Source organism: Salmo salar, chromosome 05 (genome assembly GCF_965601325.2).
Source record: "Salmo salar chromosome 05, fSalSal1, whole genome shotgun sequence".
In the NCBI taxonomy this organism is placed as follows: domain Eukaryota; kingdom Metazoa; phylum Chordata; class Actinopteri; order Salmoniformes; family Salmonidae; genus Salmo; species Salmo salar.
In genome coordinates this window covers 11,319,088-11,336,398 of record NC_138295.1, presented here as the reverse complement: position 1 = coordinate 11,336,398, position 17,311 = coordinate 11,319,088, and positions in this window count along the sequence as shown.

Below are 17,311 nucleotides of genomic sequence, written 5' to 3'. Positions count from 1 at the left end.
GCAAAGTCAACAGCCAGTGGAATCGCGTGGTGCGAAATACAAATACCTCAAAAATGCGAAAACTTCAATTTCTCAAACATATGACTATTTTACACCATTTTAAAGACAAGACTCTCATTAATCTAACCACATTGTCCGATTTCAAAAAGGCTTTACAGCGAAAGCAAAACATTAGATTATGTCAGGAGAGTACCCTGCCAAAAATAATCACACAGCCATTTTCAAAGCAAGCATATATGTCACAAAAACCAAAACCACAGCTAAATGCAGCACTAACCTTTGATGATCTTCATCAGATGACACTCCTAGGACATTATGTTATACAATACATGCATGTTTTGTTCAATCAAGTTCATATTTATATCAAAAACCAGCTTTTTACATTAGCATGTGATGTTCAGAACTAGCATACCCACTGAAAACTTCCGGTGAATTTACTAAATTACTCACGATAAACGTTCACAAAATACATAACAATTATTTTAAGAATTATAGATACAGAACTGCTTTATGCAATCGCGGTGTCAGATTTTAAAATAGCTTTTCGGCGAAAGCATATTTTGCAATATTCTGAGTACATAGCTCGGCCATCACGGCTAGCTATTTTGACACCCACCAAGTTTGGGGCTCACCAAACTCAGAATTACTATTAGAAAAATTGGATTACCTTTGCTGTTCTTCGTCAGAATGCACTCCCAGGACTTCTACTTCAACAACAAATGTTGTTTTGGTTCCAAATAATCCATAGTTATATTCAAATAGCTCCGTTTTGTTCGTGCGTTCAGGTCACTATCCGAAGGGTAACGCGCGAGTGCATTTCGTGACAATAAAATCAAAATATTCCATTACCGTAATTCGAAGCATGTCAAACGCTGTTTAAAATCAATTTTTATGCTATTTTTCTCGTAAAATAGCAATAATATTCCAACCGGGCGACGTTGTATTCATTCAAAGGCTGAAAGAAAAAAATAGAGAATTCTCATGAACGCGCATCTCCAGTGTCACTGTCCCCAGGCTGACCATTCACAAATTCTCCTGCTGTTCTTCGCCCAGAGACAGCAGACACCCCATTCCACTTTCTGGCGCCTTTTGAGAGCCAATGGAAGCCTTAGAAAATGTCACGTTACAGCAGAGATGCTGTATTTTCGATAGAGATGCAACAGAAGGACAAGAAATTGTCAGACAGGGCGCTTCCTGTATGGAATCTTCTCAGGTTTTGGCCTGCCATATGAGTTCTGTTATACTCACAGACACCATTCAAACAGTTTTAGAAACTTTTGAGTGTTTTCTATCCAAATATACTAATTATATGCATATTCTCGTTTCTGGGCAAGAGTAGTAACCAGTTTAAATCGGGTAAATTTTTTATCCGGCCGTGCAAATACTGCCCCCTAGCCCCAACAGGTTTTAACTCCATTCTCAGGAACACACCTGAATCCATGCCGTATCGACAGCATCTCCTCCACCTTAACTCCATTCTCAGGAACACACCTGAATCCATGCCGTATCGACAGCATCTCCTCCACCTTAACTCCATTCTCAGGAACACACCTGAATCCATGCCGTATCGACAGCGTCTCCTCCACCTTAACTCCATTCTCAGGAACACACCTGAATCCATGCCGTATCGACAGCATCTCCTCCGCGCTAGGCTGAGAAGCCATCGCACACACCACACCTTCCAAACCCCAGGAAACTAAAACTCTGTCCTCTTCCACCCTAACTTTGGAAAACCTGTGGATACCGCTAAAACAAATAGTGCATTAACCCTCCACCATAGAAAATAACATTTGAAAGAAAAGATCAAGGACAGAATCAAGAAAATAAGTTAGGACAGAGCCCTTTACACCAAACACTCAAACTCCAAAAAACTCCCAGCACGCACTGCAAGAGAGAGACAGCAAGAGAGAGAGAGACAGCGAGAGAGAGAGAGACAGCGAGAGAGAGAGAGACAGCGAGAGAGAGAGAGAGAGAGAGACAGCGAGAGAGAGAGAGAGAGAGAGAGAGGACAGCGAGAGAGAGAGAGGACAGCGAGACAGCGAGAGACAGCGAGAGAGAGAGAGACAGCGAGAGACAGCGAGAGGAGAGAGAGAGACAGCGAGAGAGGGAGAGAGAGACAGCGAGAGAGAGAGAGAGAGACAGCGAGAGAGAGAGAGAGGGACAGCGAGAGAGAGAGAGAGGGACAGCGAGAGAGAGAGAGGGACAGCGAGAGAGAGAGAGGGACAGCGAGAGAGAGAGAGGGACAGCGAGAGAGAGAGAGGGACAGCGAGAGAGAGAGAGGGACAGCGAGAGAGAGAGAGGGACAGCGAGAGAGAGAGAGAGGGACAGCGAGAGAGAGAGAGAGGGACAGCGAGAGAGAGAGAGAGGGACAGCGAGAGAGAGAGAGAGGGACAGCGAGAGAGAGAGGGACAGCGAGAGAGAGAGACGGACAGCGAGAGAGAGAGAGAGAGACAGCGAGAGAGAGAGAGACAGCGAGAGAGAGAGAGACAGCAAGAGAGAGAGAGAGAGACAGCAAGGAGAGAGAGAGAGAGACAGCGAGAGAGAGAGAGAGAGAGAGAGAGAGAGCGACAGCGCGAGAGAGAGAGAGAGAGAGAGAGAGCGACAGCGCGCGAGAGAGAGAGAGTACATAGAGATGAACCTGGAGAAGAGTCCCCTAAGCAAGCTGGTCCTCGGGCTCTGTTCACAAACACAAACACAGCCCCAGGACAGCAACACAATTAGACCCAATCAAATCATGAGAAAACAAAAAGATTATTACTTGACACATTGGAAAGAATTCACAAAAAACTGATAGAACTAGAATGCTATTTGGCCCTAAACAGAGATTACACAGTGGCAGAATACCTGACCACTGTGACTGACCCAAACTTAAGGAAAGCTTTGACCATGTACAGACTCAGTGAGCATAGCCTTGTTATTGAGAAAGGCTGCCGTAGGCAGACCTGGCTCTCAAGAGAAGACAGGCTATGTGCACACTGCCCACAAAATGAGGTGGAAACTGAGCTGCACTTCCTAACCTCCTGCCAAATGTATGACCATATTAGAGACACATATTTCCCTCAGATTACACAGATTCACAAAGAATTCGAAATCAAACCCGATTTTGATAAACTCCCATATCTACTGGGTGAAATACCAGTGATCCATCACAGCAGCAAGATGTGTGACCTGTTGCCACAAGAAAAGGTCAACCAGTGAAGAACAAACATCATTGTAAATGCAACCCATATTTATGCTTATTTATTTTCCCATTTGTACTTTAACCATTTGTACATCGTTACAACACTGTATATAGACATAATATGACAGCGAGAGAGAGAGTTTACATTTACATTTTAGTCATTTAGCAGACGCTCTTATCCAGAGCGACTTACAGTAGTGAATGCATACATTTCATACATATTTTTTTCCCCCATACTGGTCCCCCGTGGGAATTGAACCCACAACCCTGGCGTTGCAAACACCATGCTCTACCAACTGAGCCACACGGGACCGTGACAGAGTGACAGACAGTGACAGAGAGAGAGTGACAGCGAGAGAGACATTGACAGAGAGAGAGACAGTGTCAGAGAGAGAGACAGTGACAGAGAGAGAAAGACAGTGTCAGAGAGAGAGACAGTGACAGAGAGAGAAAGAGAGAGAGACAGTGACAGAGAGAGAGACAGTGACAGAGAGAGAGACAGTGACAGAGAGAGAGACAGTGACAGAGAGAGAGACAGTGACAGCGAGAGAGACAGTGACAGCGAGAGAGACAGTGACAGCGAGAGAGAGACAGTGACAGCGAGAGAGAGACAGCGAGACAGTGACAGCGAGAGAGAGACAGTGACAGCGAGAGAGAGACAGTGACAGCGAGAGAGAGACAGTGACAGCGAGAGAGAGACAGTGACAGCGAGAGAGAGACAGAGAGAGAGAGAGAATGTGAGAGAGATAGAGAGACAGCATTCCTCTATTAATCTCTTGCATTACTGCAGTCACCTCCCCCCCACTTCATTCTCTCTCTCTATCTCTTCCTCAGCGGCAGCATGTGCTCTCTGTGAGTTTTAAAATATTTAAATGTGTAATCTGTCAGCATTATGAGGTTAACACACAGCTGTGACACCACAGCATCATCCACCACCATCTGTCACCTCTAAACTTCACACAGACCCATACATGGTGTACATCACAAGGACTGAGGGACACAGTACAGCCCTTTGTACGCCTGTCTGTCTGGGCCTGCGTCTCACCGCTACCTATTCCCTATAGAGTACACTACTATTGACCAGAGCCCCATAGGGAAGTAGTGCACTACTATTGACCAGAGCCTCATAGGGAAGTAGTACACTACTATTGACCAGAGCCTCATATGAAAGTAGTGCACTGCTATTGACCAGAGCGTCATAGGGAAGTAGTGCACTACTATTGACCAGAGCCTCATAGGGAAGTAGTGCACTACTATTGACCAGAGCCCCATAGGGAAGTAGTGCACTACTATTGACCAGAGCCCCATAGGGAAGTAGTGCACTACTATTGACCAGAGCCTCATAGGGAAGTAGTACACTACTATTGACCAGAGCCTCATATGAAAGTAGTGCACTGCTATTGACCAGAGCGTCATAGGGAAGTAGTGCACTACTATTGACCAGAGCCTCATAGGGAAGTAGTGCACTACTATTGACCAGAGCCCCATAGGGAAGTAGTGCACTACTATTGACCAGAGCCCCATAGGGAAGTAGTGCACTACTATTGACCAGAGCCCCATAGGGAAGTAGTGCACTACTATTGACCAGAGCCCCATAGGGAAGTAGTGCACTACTATTGACCAGAGCCCCATAGGGAAGTAGTGCACTACTATTGACCAGAGCCCCATAGGGAAGTAGTGCACAATACCGGGAATAGGGTGCCATCTACAGTGAGGGGAAAAAAGTATTTGATCCCCTGCTGATTTTGTACGTTTGCCTACTGACAAAGAGATGATCGGTCTATAATTTTAATGGTAGGTTTATTTGAACAGTGAGAGACAGAATAACAACAAAAATATCCAGAAAAACGCATGTCAAAAATGTTACAAATTGATTTGCATTTTAATGAGGGAAATAAGTATTTGACCCCCTCTCAATCAGAAAGATTTCTGGCTCCCAGGTGTCTTTTATACAGGTAAAGAGCTGAGATTAGGAGCACACTCTTAAAGGGAGTGCTCCTAAGCTCAGCTTGTTACCTGTATAAAAGACACCTGTCCACAGAAGCAATCAATCAATCAGATTCCAAACTCTCCACCATGGCCAAGACCAAAGAGCTCTCCAAGGATTTCAGGGACAAGATTGTAGACCTACACAAGGCTGGAATGGGCTACAAGACCATCGCCAAGCAGCTTGGTGAGAAGGTGACAACAGCGATTATTCGCAAATGGAAGAAACACAAAAGAACTGTCAATCTCCCTCGCCCTGAGGCTCCATGCAAGATCTCACCTCGTGGAGTTGCAATGATCATGACAACGGTGAGGAATCAGCCCAGAACTACACGGGAGGATCTTCTCAATGATCTCAAGGCAGCTGGGACCATAGTCACCAAGAAAACAATTGGTAACCCACTACGCCATTAAGGACTGAATTCCTGCAGCGCCCGCAAGGTCCCCCTGCTCAAGAAAGCACATACACATGCCCGTCTGAAGTTTGCCAATGAACATCTGAATGATTCAGAGGACAACTTGGTGAAAGTGTTGTGGTCAGATGAGACCAAAATGGAGCTCTTTGGCATCAACTCAACTCGCCGTGTTTGGAGGAGGAGTAATGCTGCCTATGACCCCAAGAACACCATCCCCAACGTCAAACATGGAGGTGGAAACATTATGCTTTGGGGGTGTTTTTCTGCTAAGGGGACAGGACACCTTCACCGCATCAAAGGGACGATGGACAGGGCCATGTACCGTCAAATCTTGGGTGAGAACCTCCTTCCCTCAGCCAGGGCATTGAAAATGGGTCGTGGATGGGTATTCCCGCATGACAATGACCCAAAACACATGGCCAAGGCAACAAAGGAGTGGCTCAAAAAGAAGCACATTAAGGTCCTGGAGTGGCCTAGTCAGTCTCCAGACCTTAATCCCATAGAAAATCTGTGGAGGGAGCTAAAGGTTCGAGTTGCCAAACGTCAGCCTCGAAACCTTAATGACTTGGAGAAGATCTGCAAAGAGGAGTGGGACAAAATCCCTCCTGAGATGTGTGCAAACCTGGTGGCCAACTACAAGGAACGTCTGACCTTTGAATGCCAACAAGGGTTTTGCCACCAAGTACTAAGTCATGTTTTGCAGAGGGGTCAAATAGTTATTTCCCTCATTAAAATGCAAATCAATTTATAACATTTTTGACATGCGTTTTTCTGGATTTTTTTGTTGTTATTCTGTCTCTCACTGTTCAAATAAACCTACCATTAAAATGATAGACTGATCATTTCTTTGTCAGTGGGCAAACATACGAAATCAGCAGGGGATCAAATGCTTTTTTCCCTCACTGTAGGATGCAGCCTGACAAGCCTCTGTTGCTCGTGCCTTTTTATGTTAATATCTGAACATTGTCTTTCGCTAGGCATGTAAAGCTGTAACGTTAGCCAGACACCAGAATGAAAAACAAATTATAATGATACAAAAAAAACATGACATCTAGAAGGGAAACATTTGAAGACGTTGAAAAAAAGACAAGTGCAGCTACAAAAGTCTGATTTGAATTGTTTCTCTAATGCCTGTACTCTGAGTAACATTAGCTGATCTTATAGCCTCTGAGAAGAGTTCTACCTGCTTCTAATACTATCACATACACAACACAATGTAGGCTATGAGAGGCACCACAGATACACAACACAATGTAGGCTATGAGAGGCACCGCAGATACACAGCAGAATGAAGGCTATGAGAGGCACCACAGATACACAGCAGATTGAAGGCTATGAGAGGCACCACAGATACACAACACAATGTAGGCTATGAGAGGCACCACAGATACACAACACAATGTAGGCTATGAGAGGCACCACAGATACACAGCAGAATGAAGGCTATGAGAGGCACCACAGATACACAGCAGAATGAAGGCTATGAGAGGCACCACAGATACACAACAGAATGTAGGCTATGAGAGGCACCACAGATACACAACACAATGTAGGCTATGAGAGGCACCACAGATACACAGCAGAATGAAGGCTATGAGAGGCACCACAGATACACAGCAGAATGAAGGCTATGAGAGGCACCACAGATACACAACAGAATGTAGGCTATGAGAGGCACCACAGATACACAACAGAATGTAGGCTATGAGAGGCACCACAGATACACAACACAATGTAGGCTATGAGAGGCACCACAGATACACAACACAATGTAGGCTATGAGAGGCACCACAGATACACAACACAATGTAGGCTATGAGAGGCACCACAGATACACAACACAATGTAGGCTATGAGAGGCACCACAGATACACAACACAATATAGGCTATGAGAGGCACCACAGATACACAACACAATGTAGGCTATGAGAGGCACCACAGATACACAACAGAATGAAGGCTATGAGAGGCACCACAGATACACAACAGAATGTAGACTATGAGAGGCACCACAGATACACAACAGAATGAAGGCTATGAGAGGCACCACAGATACACAACAGAATGAAGGCTATGAGAGGCACCACAGATACACAACACAATGTAGACTATGAGTGGGTTCAAACAACCTGTCAAAGTATAGAACCCACACAAATACATGTTTGCACAGTCACACAATAGGGCAATTATTAGTACAAGGGAAAGCTCCTCATGGCCATTATAACAATGGTACTGTTTCATATACAACTTAGCTCATCCACATTGTCTTTTCTAAACCCACAATTCATTAGCCAGAATAATGAATTAATAAAGCAGAATAATGAATTAATAAACCAGAATAATGAATATATTGAATGGTATTAATTAAGCCATGGACCATAGATAGTGAGTGAGTGATCCATTTATAGGATGATGGAAGGAAGGATGGAGGGAAGGAAGGAGGGAGGAGAGAAGGAGGACACTCAAACGCATCCCATTTAGCAGGAGGCTCCATGTCATGTCTTCATCGGAACGATGGCAGGCTTTGTCTGCCTTCCAAATGGCATCCTATTTCTTACATAGTGCACTACTTTTGACCAGGGCCCATAGGGTTCCCATAGGGCTCTGGTCAATAGTAGCGCACTATGTAGGAAATAGGATGCCACTTGGACAGCAGCATTCCACTAAGCTCCTTAAGAGCAGCTTGGTCCTAGGGATCAAGGTGATAGTAGGGTGGTGGTACAGGGTCACTATGGCTGACTAACTGGCTGGCTGGCTGGCTGACTGACTGACTGACTGGCAGGCTGGCTTGCTGGCTGACTGACTGGCAGGCTGGCTGACTGACTGTGTTTCTGACTGACTGGCTGGCTGACTGGGTGGCTGAATTACTGACAAGGCTGACTGGCTGACTGGGTGGCTGAATGACTGGCTGACTGGGTGACTGACTGGCTGACTAACTGACTGGCTGACAGGCTGACTGCGTGGGTGACTGACTGACTGGGTGGCTGAATTACTGACTGGCTGAATTACTGACTGGCTGAAAGGCTGACTGACAGGCTGACTGGGTGGCTGAATGACTGACTGGCTGGCTGGGTGGCCAACTGACTGACTGACTGGCTGTCTGACTGGCTGACTGACTGAGGGCCATATCTACGCTAATGTAGACCTGAAATTATACTTTAACTGACTACATACCTTATCCTCATCACTGTGTGCCCTGGAATTCCCCTTATATTTAATGAACCCTCTTTTAGATGTGAGGTTATGATAGGTATACCAGGCTGGTTGGATGCAGAGTTACCAGATATTATATTTAATGAACCCTCTTTTAGATGTGAGGTTATGATAGGTATACCAGGCTGGTTGGATGCAGAGTTACCAGATATTATATTTAATGAACCCTCTTTTAGATGTGAGGTTATGATAGGTATACCAGGCTGGTTGGATGCAGAGTTACCAGATATTATATTTAATGAACCCTCTTTTAGATGTGAGGTTATGATAGGTATACCAGGCTGGTTGGATGCAGAGTTACCAGATATTATATTTAATGAACCCTCTTTTAGATGTGAGGTTATGATAGGTATACCAGGCTGGTTGGATACAGAGTTACCAGATATTATATTTAATGAACCCTCTTTTAGATGTGAGGTTATGATAGGTATACCAGGCTGGTTGGATGCAGAGTTACCAGATATTATATTTAATGAACCCTCTTTTAGATGTGAGGTTATGATAGGTATACCAGGCTGGTTGGATGCAGAGTTACCAGATATTATATTTAATGAACCCTCTTTTAGATGTGAGGTTATGATAGGTATACCAGGCTGGTTGGATACAGAGTTACCAGATATTATATTTAATGAACCCTCTTTTAGATGTGAGGTTATGATAGGTATACCAGGCTGGTTGGATGCAGAGTTACCAGATATTATATTTAATGAACCCTCTTTTAGATGTGAGGTTATGATAGGTATACCAGGCTGGTTGGATGCAGAGTTACCAGATATTATATTTAATGAACCCTCTTTTAGATGTGAGGTTATGATAGGTATACCAGGCTGGTTGGATGCAGAGTTACCAGATATTATATTTAATGAACCCTCTTTTAGATGTGAGGTTATGATAGGTATACCAGGCTGGTTGGATGCAGAGTTACCAGATATTATATTTAATGAACCCTCTTTTAGATGTGAGGTTATGATAGGTATACCAGGCTGGTTGGATGCAGAGTTACCAGATATTATATTTAATGAACCCTCTTTTAGATGTGAGGTTATGATAGGTATACCAGGCTGGTTGGATGCAGAGTTACCAGATATTATATTTAATGAACCCTCTTTTAGATGTGAGGTTATGATAGGTATACCAGGCTGGTTGGATGCAGGGTTACTACATGTGCAGCCCTCTTTAAACAACACTTTGATGTCTATACTTGAATGTATTAGACACATACCACATCTAAGAGTGTACACTAGTTACAATAACTAACTGACACATCACACCAATTCAAATACATGTTTTCTACTCATAATTCCCATTACACAATGTTGATTTGATGCACTCACATTACAGAGTGTACGCTAGTTAAAATACTATTCGTTTTCACTCCGAAGGATCTGGTCTGTCCATGTGTCAGTGATCAGTGTGTCAGTGATCTCTCCTTATTAATGTAATGAAGGATTCAGTGTTCTGCCTCACTAAAGCTGGACAAGAGAAATATAACATATACACTGCTGTTCTCCTCCACTATCCTCCCTCTCTGTCTCTCTGTTTTTCTCTGTTCCCCCCTCTCGCTCTTTCTCTCTCTCTTTCTATCTCTCACTCTCTCTCTTTCATGCTCTCTCTTTCATGCTCTCTCTCTTTTTCATGCTCTCTCTCTTTCATGCTCTCTCTCTTTCATGCTCTCTCTCTTTTTCATGCTCTCTCTCTTTCATGCTCTCTCTTTCATGCTCTCTCTCTTTTTCATGCTCTCTCTCTTTCTTTCTCTCTTTCATGCTCTCTCTTTCATGCTCTCTCTCTTTTTCATGCTCTCTCTCTTTCTTTCTCTCTTTCATGCTCTCTCTCTTTTTCATGCTCTCTCTCTTTCTTTCTCTCTTTCATGCTCTCTCTCTTTTTCATGCTCTCTCTCTTTCTTTCTCTCTTTCATGCTCTCTCTCTTTTTCATGCTCTCTCTCTTTCTTTCTCTTTTTCATGCTCTCTCTCTTTCTTTCTCTTTTTCATGCTCTCTCTCTTTCTTTCTCTCTTTCATGCTCTCTCTCTTTCTTTCTCTCTTTCATGCTCTCTCTCTTTCTTTCTCTTTTTCATGCTCTCTCTCTTTCTTTCTCTCTTTCATGCTCTCTCTCTTTCTTTCTCTTTTTCATGCTCTCTCTCTTTCTCTTTTTCATGCTCTCTCTCTTTCTTTCTCTTTTTCATGCTCTCTCTTTTTCATGCTCTCTCTTTTTCATGCTCTCTCTTTTTCATGCTCTCTCTTTTTCATGCTCTCTCTTTTTCATGCTCTCTCTTTTTCATGCTCTCTCTCTTTTTCATGCTCTCTCTCTTTTTCATGCTCTCGCTCTCTCGCTCTCTCGCTCTCTCGCTCTGTCTGTCTGTCTGTCTGTCTGTCTGTCTGTCTCTCTCTGCACATGATGCATATTTTAACAGATCTCTCCACTTTTTAAAATGGAAAACAATCTGAAATAGCTCCTCACTGCCTGGGCCTGCCTCTGAATTTGATGTGCTATCCTTGATTCAGACTCACCCAACCCTTCCTCAGTACACAGTCTTCTGGTAAACAGATGTTAGAGACGATCTTTTTCATTAGCTAATGGTGCTCGACTTGCAATCCTACCAGTCAAGATGTTCTTTAATGTTGGTCAATATGAAATGAACAATAATATTAGCACTTTACCATGCTAGCAGACTTAACGCAAATCACACTATATTATATATGAGCCTGGAGGCAAGGCCATAAATGTGGGAACGGTTCAATATAGCTTGGAAATATGTTTGATCTCTTTATTGATGTTGAAAATAATAAAATAATCTTCCATTTAAAACTGTAGTGATATGGAGCATGAATATAGAATCTCATAGTTAGTTCATAATGATTAGTAATGTATAGTAAAGAGCTATAGTGGTATTCATAATGATTAGTAATGTATAGTAAAGAGCTATAGTGGTATTCATAATGAGTAGTAATGTTTAGTAAAGAGCTATGGTGGTATTCATAATGATTAGTAATGTTTAGTAAAGAGCTATAGTGGTATTCATAATGATTAGTAATGTTTAGTAAAGAGCTATAGTGGTATTCATAATGAGTAGTAATGTTTAGTAAAGAGCTATGGTGGTATTCATAATGATTAGTAATGTATAGTAAAGAGCTATAGTGGTATTCATAATGATTAGTAATGTATAGTAAAGAGCTATAGTGGTATTCATAATGATTAGTAATGTTTAGTAAAGAGCTATAGTGGTATTCATAATGATTAGTAATGTATAGTAAAGAGCTATAGTGGTATTCATAATGATTAGTAATGTTTAGTAAAGAGCTATAGTGGTATTCATAATGAGTAGTAATGTATAGTAAAGAGCTATGGTGGTATTCATAATGATTAGTAATGTATAGTAAAGAGCTATGGTGGTATTCATGATTAGTAATGTATAGTAAAGAGCTATGGTGGTATTCATAATGATTAGTAATGTATAGTAAAGAGCTATGGTGGTATTCATAATGATTAGTAATGTTTAGTAAAGAGCTATAGTGGTATTCATAATGATTAGTAATGTATAGTAAAGAGCTATAGTGGTATTCATAATGATTAGTAATGTTTAGTAAAGAGCTATGGTGGTATTCATAATGATTAGTAATGCATAGTAAAGAGCTATAGTGGTATTCATAATGATTAGTAATGTTTAGTAAAGAGCTATGGTGGTATTCATGATTAGTAATGTATAGTAAAGAGCTATGGTGGTATTCATAATGATTAGTAATGTATAGTAAAGAGCTATAGTGGTATTCATAATGATTAGTAATGCATAGTAAAGAGCTATAGTGGTATTCATAATGATTAGTAATGTATAGTAAAGAGCTATAGTGGTATTCATAATGATTAGTAATGTTTAGTAAAGAGCTATGGTGGTATTCATGATTAGTAATGTATAGTAAAGAGCTATGGTGGTATTCATAATGATTAGTAATGTATAGTAAAGAGCTATGGTGGTATTCATAATGATTAGTAATGTATAGTAAAGAGCTATGGTGGTATTCATAATGATTAGTAATGTTTAGTAAAGAGCTATGGTGGTATTCATAATGATTAGTAATGTTTAGTAAAGAGCTATGGTGGTATTCATGATTAGTAATGTATAGTAAAGAGCTATAGTGGTATTCATGATTAGTAATGTATAGTAAAGAGCTATGGTGGTATTCATAATGATTAGTAATGTTTAGTAAAGAGCTATGGTGGTATTCATGATTAGTAATGTATAGTAAAGAGCTATAGTGGTATTCATGATTAGTAATGTATAGTAAAGAGCTATGGTGGTATTCATAATGATTAGTAATGTTTAGTAAAGAGCTATGGTGGTATTCATGATTAGTAATGTATAGTAAAGAGCTATGGTGGTATTCATGATTAGTAATGTATAGTAAAGAGCTATGGTGGTATTCATAATGATTAGTAATGTATAGTAAAGAGCTATAGTGGTATTCATAATGATTAGTAATGTATAGTAAAGAGCTATGGTGGTATTCATAATGATTAGTAATGTATAGTAAAGAGCTATGGTGGTATTCGATTAGAAACTCAGCCATGTGTGTATATGTCCTGAGTATATAGATAGCATCATACTTAGAAAGCTAATATTGCATCATTTATAAGGTTTGACAATGAGTGTAAATGTACTCTTGTATTCTTCTAGAGGAAATGAGTAGCACCAGGGTAGAACTATTCCTTATTCAGGGTTTATTCATAGCATTGGATAGGAGGATTAAAGAACAGATCCCCAGGCACCTCTTCATATACACCAATTTAACTTAGCTTTAACTTCTTCTTGTCTCATCAGCTAGCTCTCAGGGGTGTGTGTTAGGGCTGGGTGGTATACCATATTTGAATTCTCTCTCTCTCTCTCGACCTCTCTCTCTCGACCTCTCTCTCTCGACCTCTCTCTCTCGACCTCTCTCTCTCGACCTCTCGACCTCTCGACCTCTCTCGACCTCTCTCGACCTCTCTCGACCTCTCGACCTCTCGACCTCTCTCGACCTCTCTCGACCTCTCTCGACCTCTCTCGACCTCTCTCGACCTCTCTCGACCTCTCTCTCTCTCGACCTCTCTCTCTCTCTCGACCTCTCTCTCTCTCTCGACCTCTCTCTCTCTCTCGACCTCTCTCTCTCTCTCGACCTCTCTCTCTCTCTCGACCTCTCTCTCTCTCTCGACCTCTCTCTCTCTCTCGACCTCTCTCTCTCTCTCTCGACCTCTCTCTCTCTCTCTCGACCTCTCTCTCTCTCTCTCGACCTCTCTCTCTCTCTCTCGACCTCTCTCTCTCTCTCTCGACCTCTCTCTCTCTCTCGACCTCTCTCTCTCTCTCTCGACCTCTCTCTCTCTCTCTCGACCTCTCTCTCTCTCTCTCGACCTCTCTCTCTCTCTCGACCTCTCTCTCGACCTCTCTCTCGACCTCTCTCTCGACCTCTCTCTCTCTCTCTCTCGACCTCTCTCTCTCTCTCGACCTGCCATCGTCACTCAAGGAGCACATGAGTTGTTCATCAACCACAAGTCCCTTGCATGCAGACTGCATGGTCAATGTTGATGACTGCGATGCCGTTTTCACTTTGCTTCTTAATATAAATATACAGGCATGCCATAATTACACTATTAGTTTGTGTTTCTTGCAATCAGCAAGTTTGTCTTTTCTTTGCAAGTTGTGGCTAAATCGTGTTAGCTGCTAATGCTAATCGCTAATAAATGTACTGAGTCAGTGCAAACGTAGCTAGCTATACAGCCTGATACCAGTGATGGTGAAGGCTTAAACCAGCATGTTGTTTCGTGAAACAATGAGGATTAGGCGAAGTATGAATATGTTAGCAAAAGGAAGTAGCTAATGTAGCCAAAGATTGCAGGGTCCCCTAGGAAAAACTGACCAACACTTTGGTCCCTACCCTGTCACAATATCTCCTCCCCGGCGTCTTCAGTCATTGTCATGTCAAACAACACTGTATTCAAAGTGCCCACTATTATTTTCTAACTATAAAATTAGAATAATCATTATTTTTCCATGGTTCTAACAGTCAACCCAAGTGTTTTGATCTAGATCTCAGGTCAAATCACAATTGCAATATTTGGTTAAAAATAAGGCCTAGATTTTTTGGCCAATACAGTACAGCCCTATGTGGCAGTGTGGAAATGATCTCAAATGAGCACAGGAAATGCAGAAATGTAAGAAAATGCAGAAATCAATTTCTGGTTGAAGTTGAATTGAACAGTATAAAACAATCAGAATGGAGAAAGACCCATGGAAATCACTTATAATGTATGTACTTCTACCCTAGGATCACACACTACTCATAAATCAACATTTTGTGTTATTCAAAAACATAAAATACTATCACACCATCAAAAACTCTGAAAATACTGTGATATGATATTTTATCAATATCGCCCAGCCCTGTTGACAATAAGTTAAAGATTGATTTCTCTCTCTAAATGATCTACTCCTATCTTCTCCTCTCCGACTGTGAACAGACAGGCAGGCAGTGGGATGAGAAAAGTGACATTTGAAAAGAGACTTAAAGATAGTATCAAACAGGTGCACTAAGGTGCGAGACATCTCAGAATTTCATTTCTTTACGATCTGCATATTTGTAAAGAAAAACCAGTGTTTTTTTTTGCTCTTCTTGTTGGTGTTCTCTCCTTCTCTCCAACAATGCGAAGAGAGAAAAACATGTGTTGGCCAGGACACTGGCAGGTTTGTCTTGAGGGTAGAGTGTGAGGTCTGAGTGCTGAGAGCCTTTACTTTACATCAATATAAGAGATCTTTTTAGACAAGGTCAGCCAGAGCCTGTCAGGGAGAATGTAGCTCACACACACACACACACACACACACACACACACACAAACACACACACACACACACACACACACACACACACACACACACACACACACACACACACACACACACACACACACACACACACACACACACAACCAATACATAAGCCTATACTGTTCATTTTACCACGTCTTTCCCTCTCTTGACATGACCAAAGCCTCTGAACAGGAACCCTGCAGCAGCTTTACCAGGAGGCCTAAACAGGAACCTGACAGCTAGCTCCACCAGGAGGCCTAAACAGGAACCTGGCAGCAGCTCCACCAGGAGGCCTAAACAGGAACCTGGCAGCAGCTTCACCAGGAGGCCTAAACAGGAACCTGGCAGCAGCTTCACCAGGAGGCCTAAACAGGAACCTGGCAGCAGCTTCACCAGGAGGCCTAAACAGGAACCTGGCAGCAGCTTCACCAGGAGGCCTAAACAGGAACCTGGCAGCAGCTTCACCAGGAGGCCTAAACAGGAACCTGGCAGCAGCTTCAGCAGGAGGCCTAAACAGGAACCTGGCAGCAGCTTCACCAGGAGGCCTAAACAGGAACCTGGCAGCAGCTCCACCAGGAGGCCTAAACAGGAACCTGGCAGCAGCTCCACCAGGAGGCCTAAACAGGAACCTGGCAGCAGCTCCACCAGGAGGTCTAAACAGGAACCTGGCAGCAGCTTTACCAGGAGGCCTAAACAGGAACCTGGCAGCAGCTCCACCAGGAGGCCTAAACAGGAACCCTGCAGCAGCTTCACCAGGAGGCCTAAACAGGAACCTAGTAGCAGCTTTACCAGGAGGCTTGGAGGAGACAACCCAGAATCCATCATGTCAGGTTGGGCTGAGCCCTACTCAGGTGGATCTGTGGTAGGGCAGACCAAAGCCTGAATTACCTTTTCTGCCTGACAGCTAGCTCCTCCAGGAGGCGTAAACAGGAACCTGGCAGCAGCTCCACCAGGAGGCCTAAACAGGAACCTGACAGCTAGCTCCACAAGGAGGCCTAAACAGGAACCTGTCAGCTAGCTCCACCAGGAGGCCTAAACAGGAACCTGACAGCTAGCTCCACCAGGAGGCCTAAACAGGAACCTGTCAGCTAGCTCCACCAGGAGGCCTAAACAGGAACCTGTCAGCTAGCTCCACCAGGAGGCCTAAACAGGAACCTGACAGCTAGCTCCACCAGGAGGCCTAAACATGAACCTGACAGCTAGCTCCACCAGGAGGCCTAAACATGAACCTGACAGCTAGCTCCACCAGGAGGCCTAAACAGGAACCTGACAGCTAGCTCCACCAGGAGGCCTAAACAGGAACCTGACAGCTAGCTCCACCAGGAGGCCTAAACAGGAACCTGACAGCTAGCTCCACCAGGAGGCCTAAACAGGAACCTTACAGCTAGCTCTATAATGCTGTGAGAACAACTATAAACATCAGGTTCTCTGCCCTGCTTTGGGCAATTTCTACAACTGTCTAAAATACCTGGGTCGCTTCGGAGTCTCTCTCTCTCGTGTGTGTGACATAATAAAATACTTAATATAATATATTTGACTGATTACCCCATGTATTTGATTACCCCAAAACTCTTTAACTACAAGGCCTTATATTGCTGTGTCTAACATGTTAGTTCCTGCATAACTGTATGAATGATGTCATCAAAACTGTATGACTTAATAACTTGGGCCCTTCCTCATAAA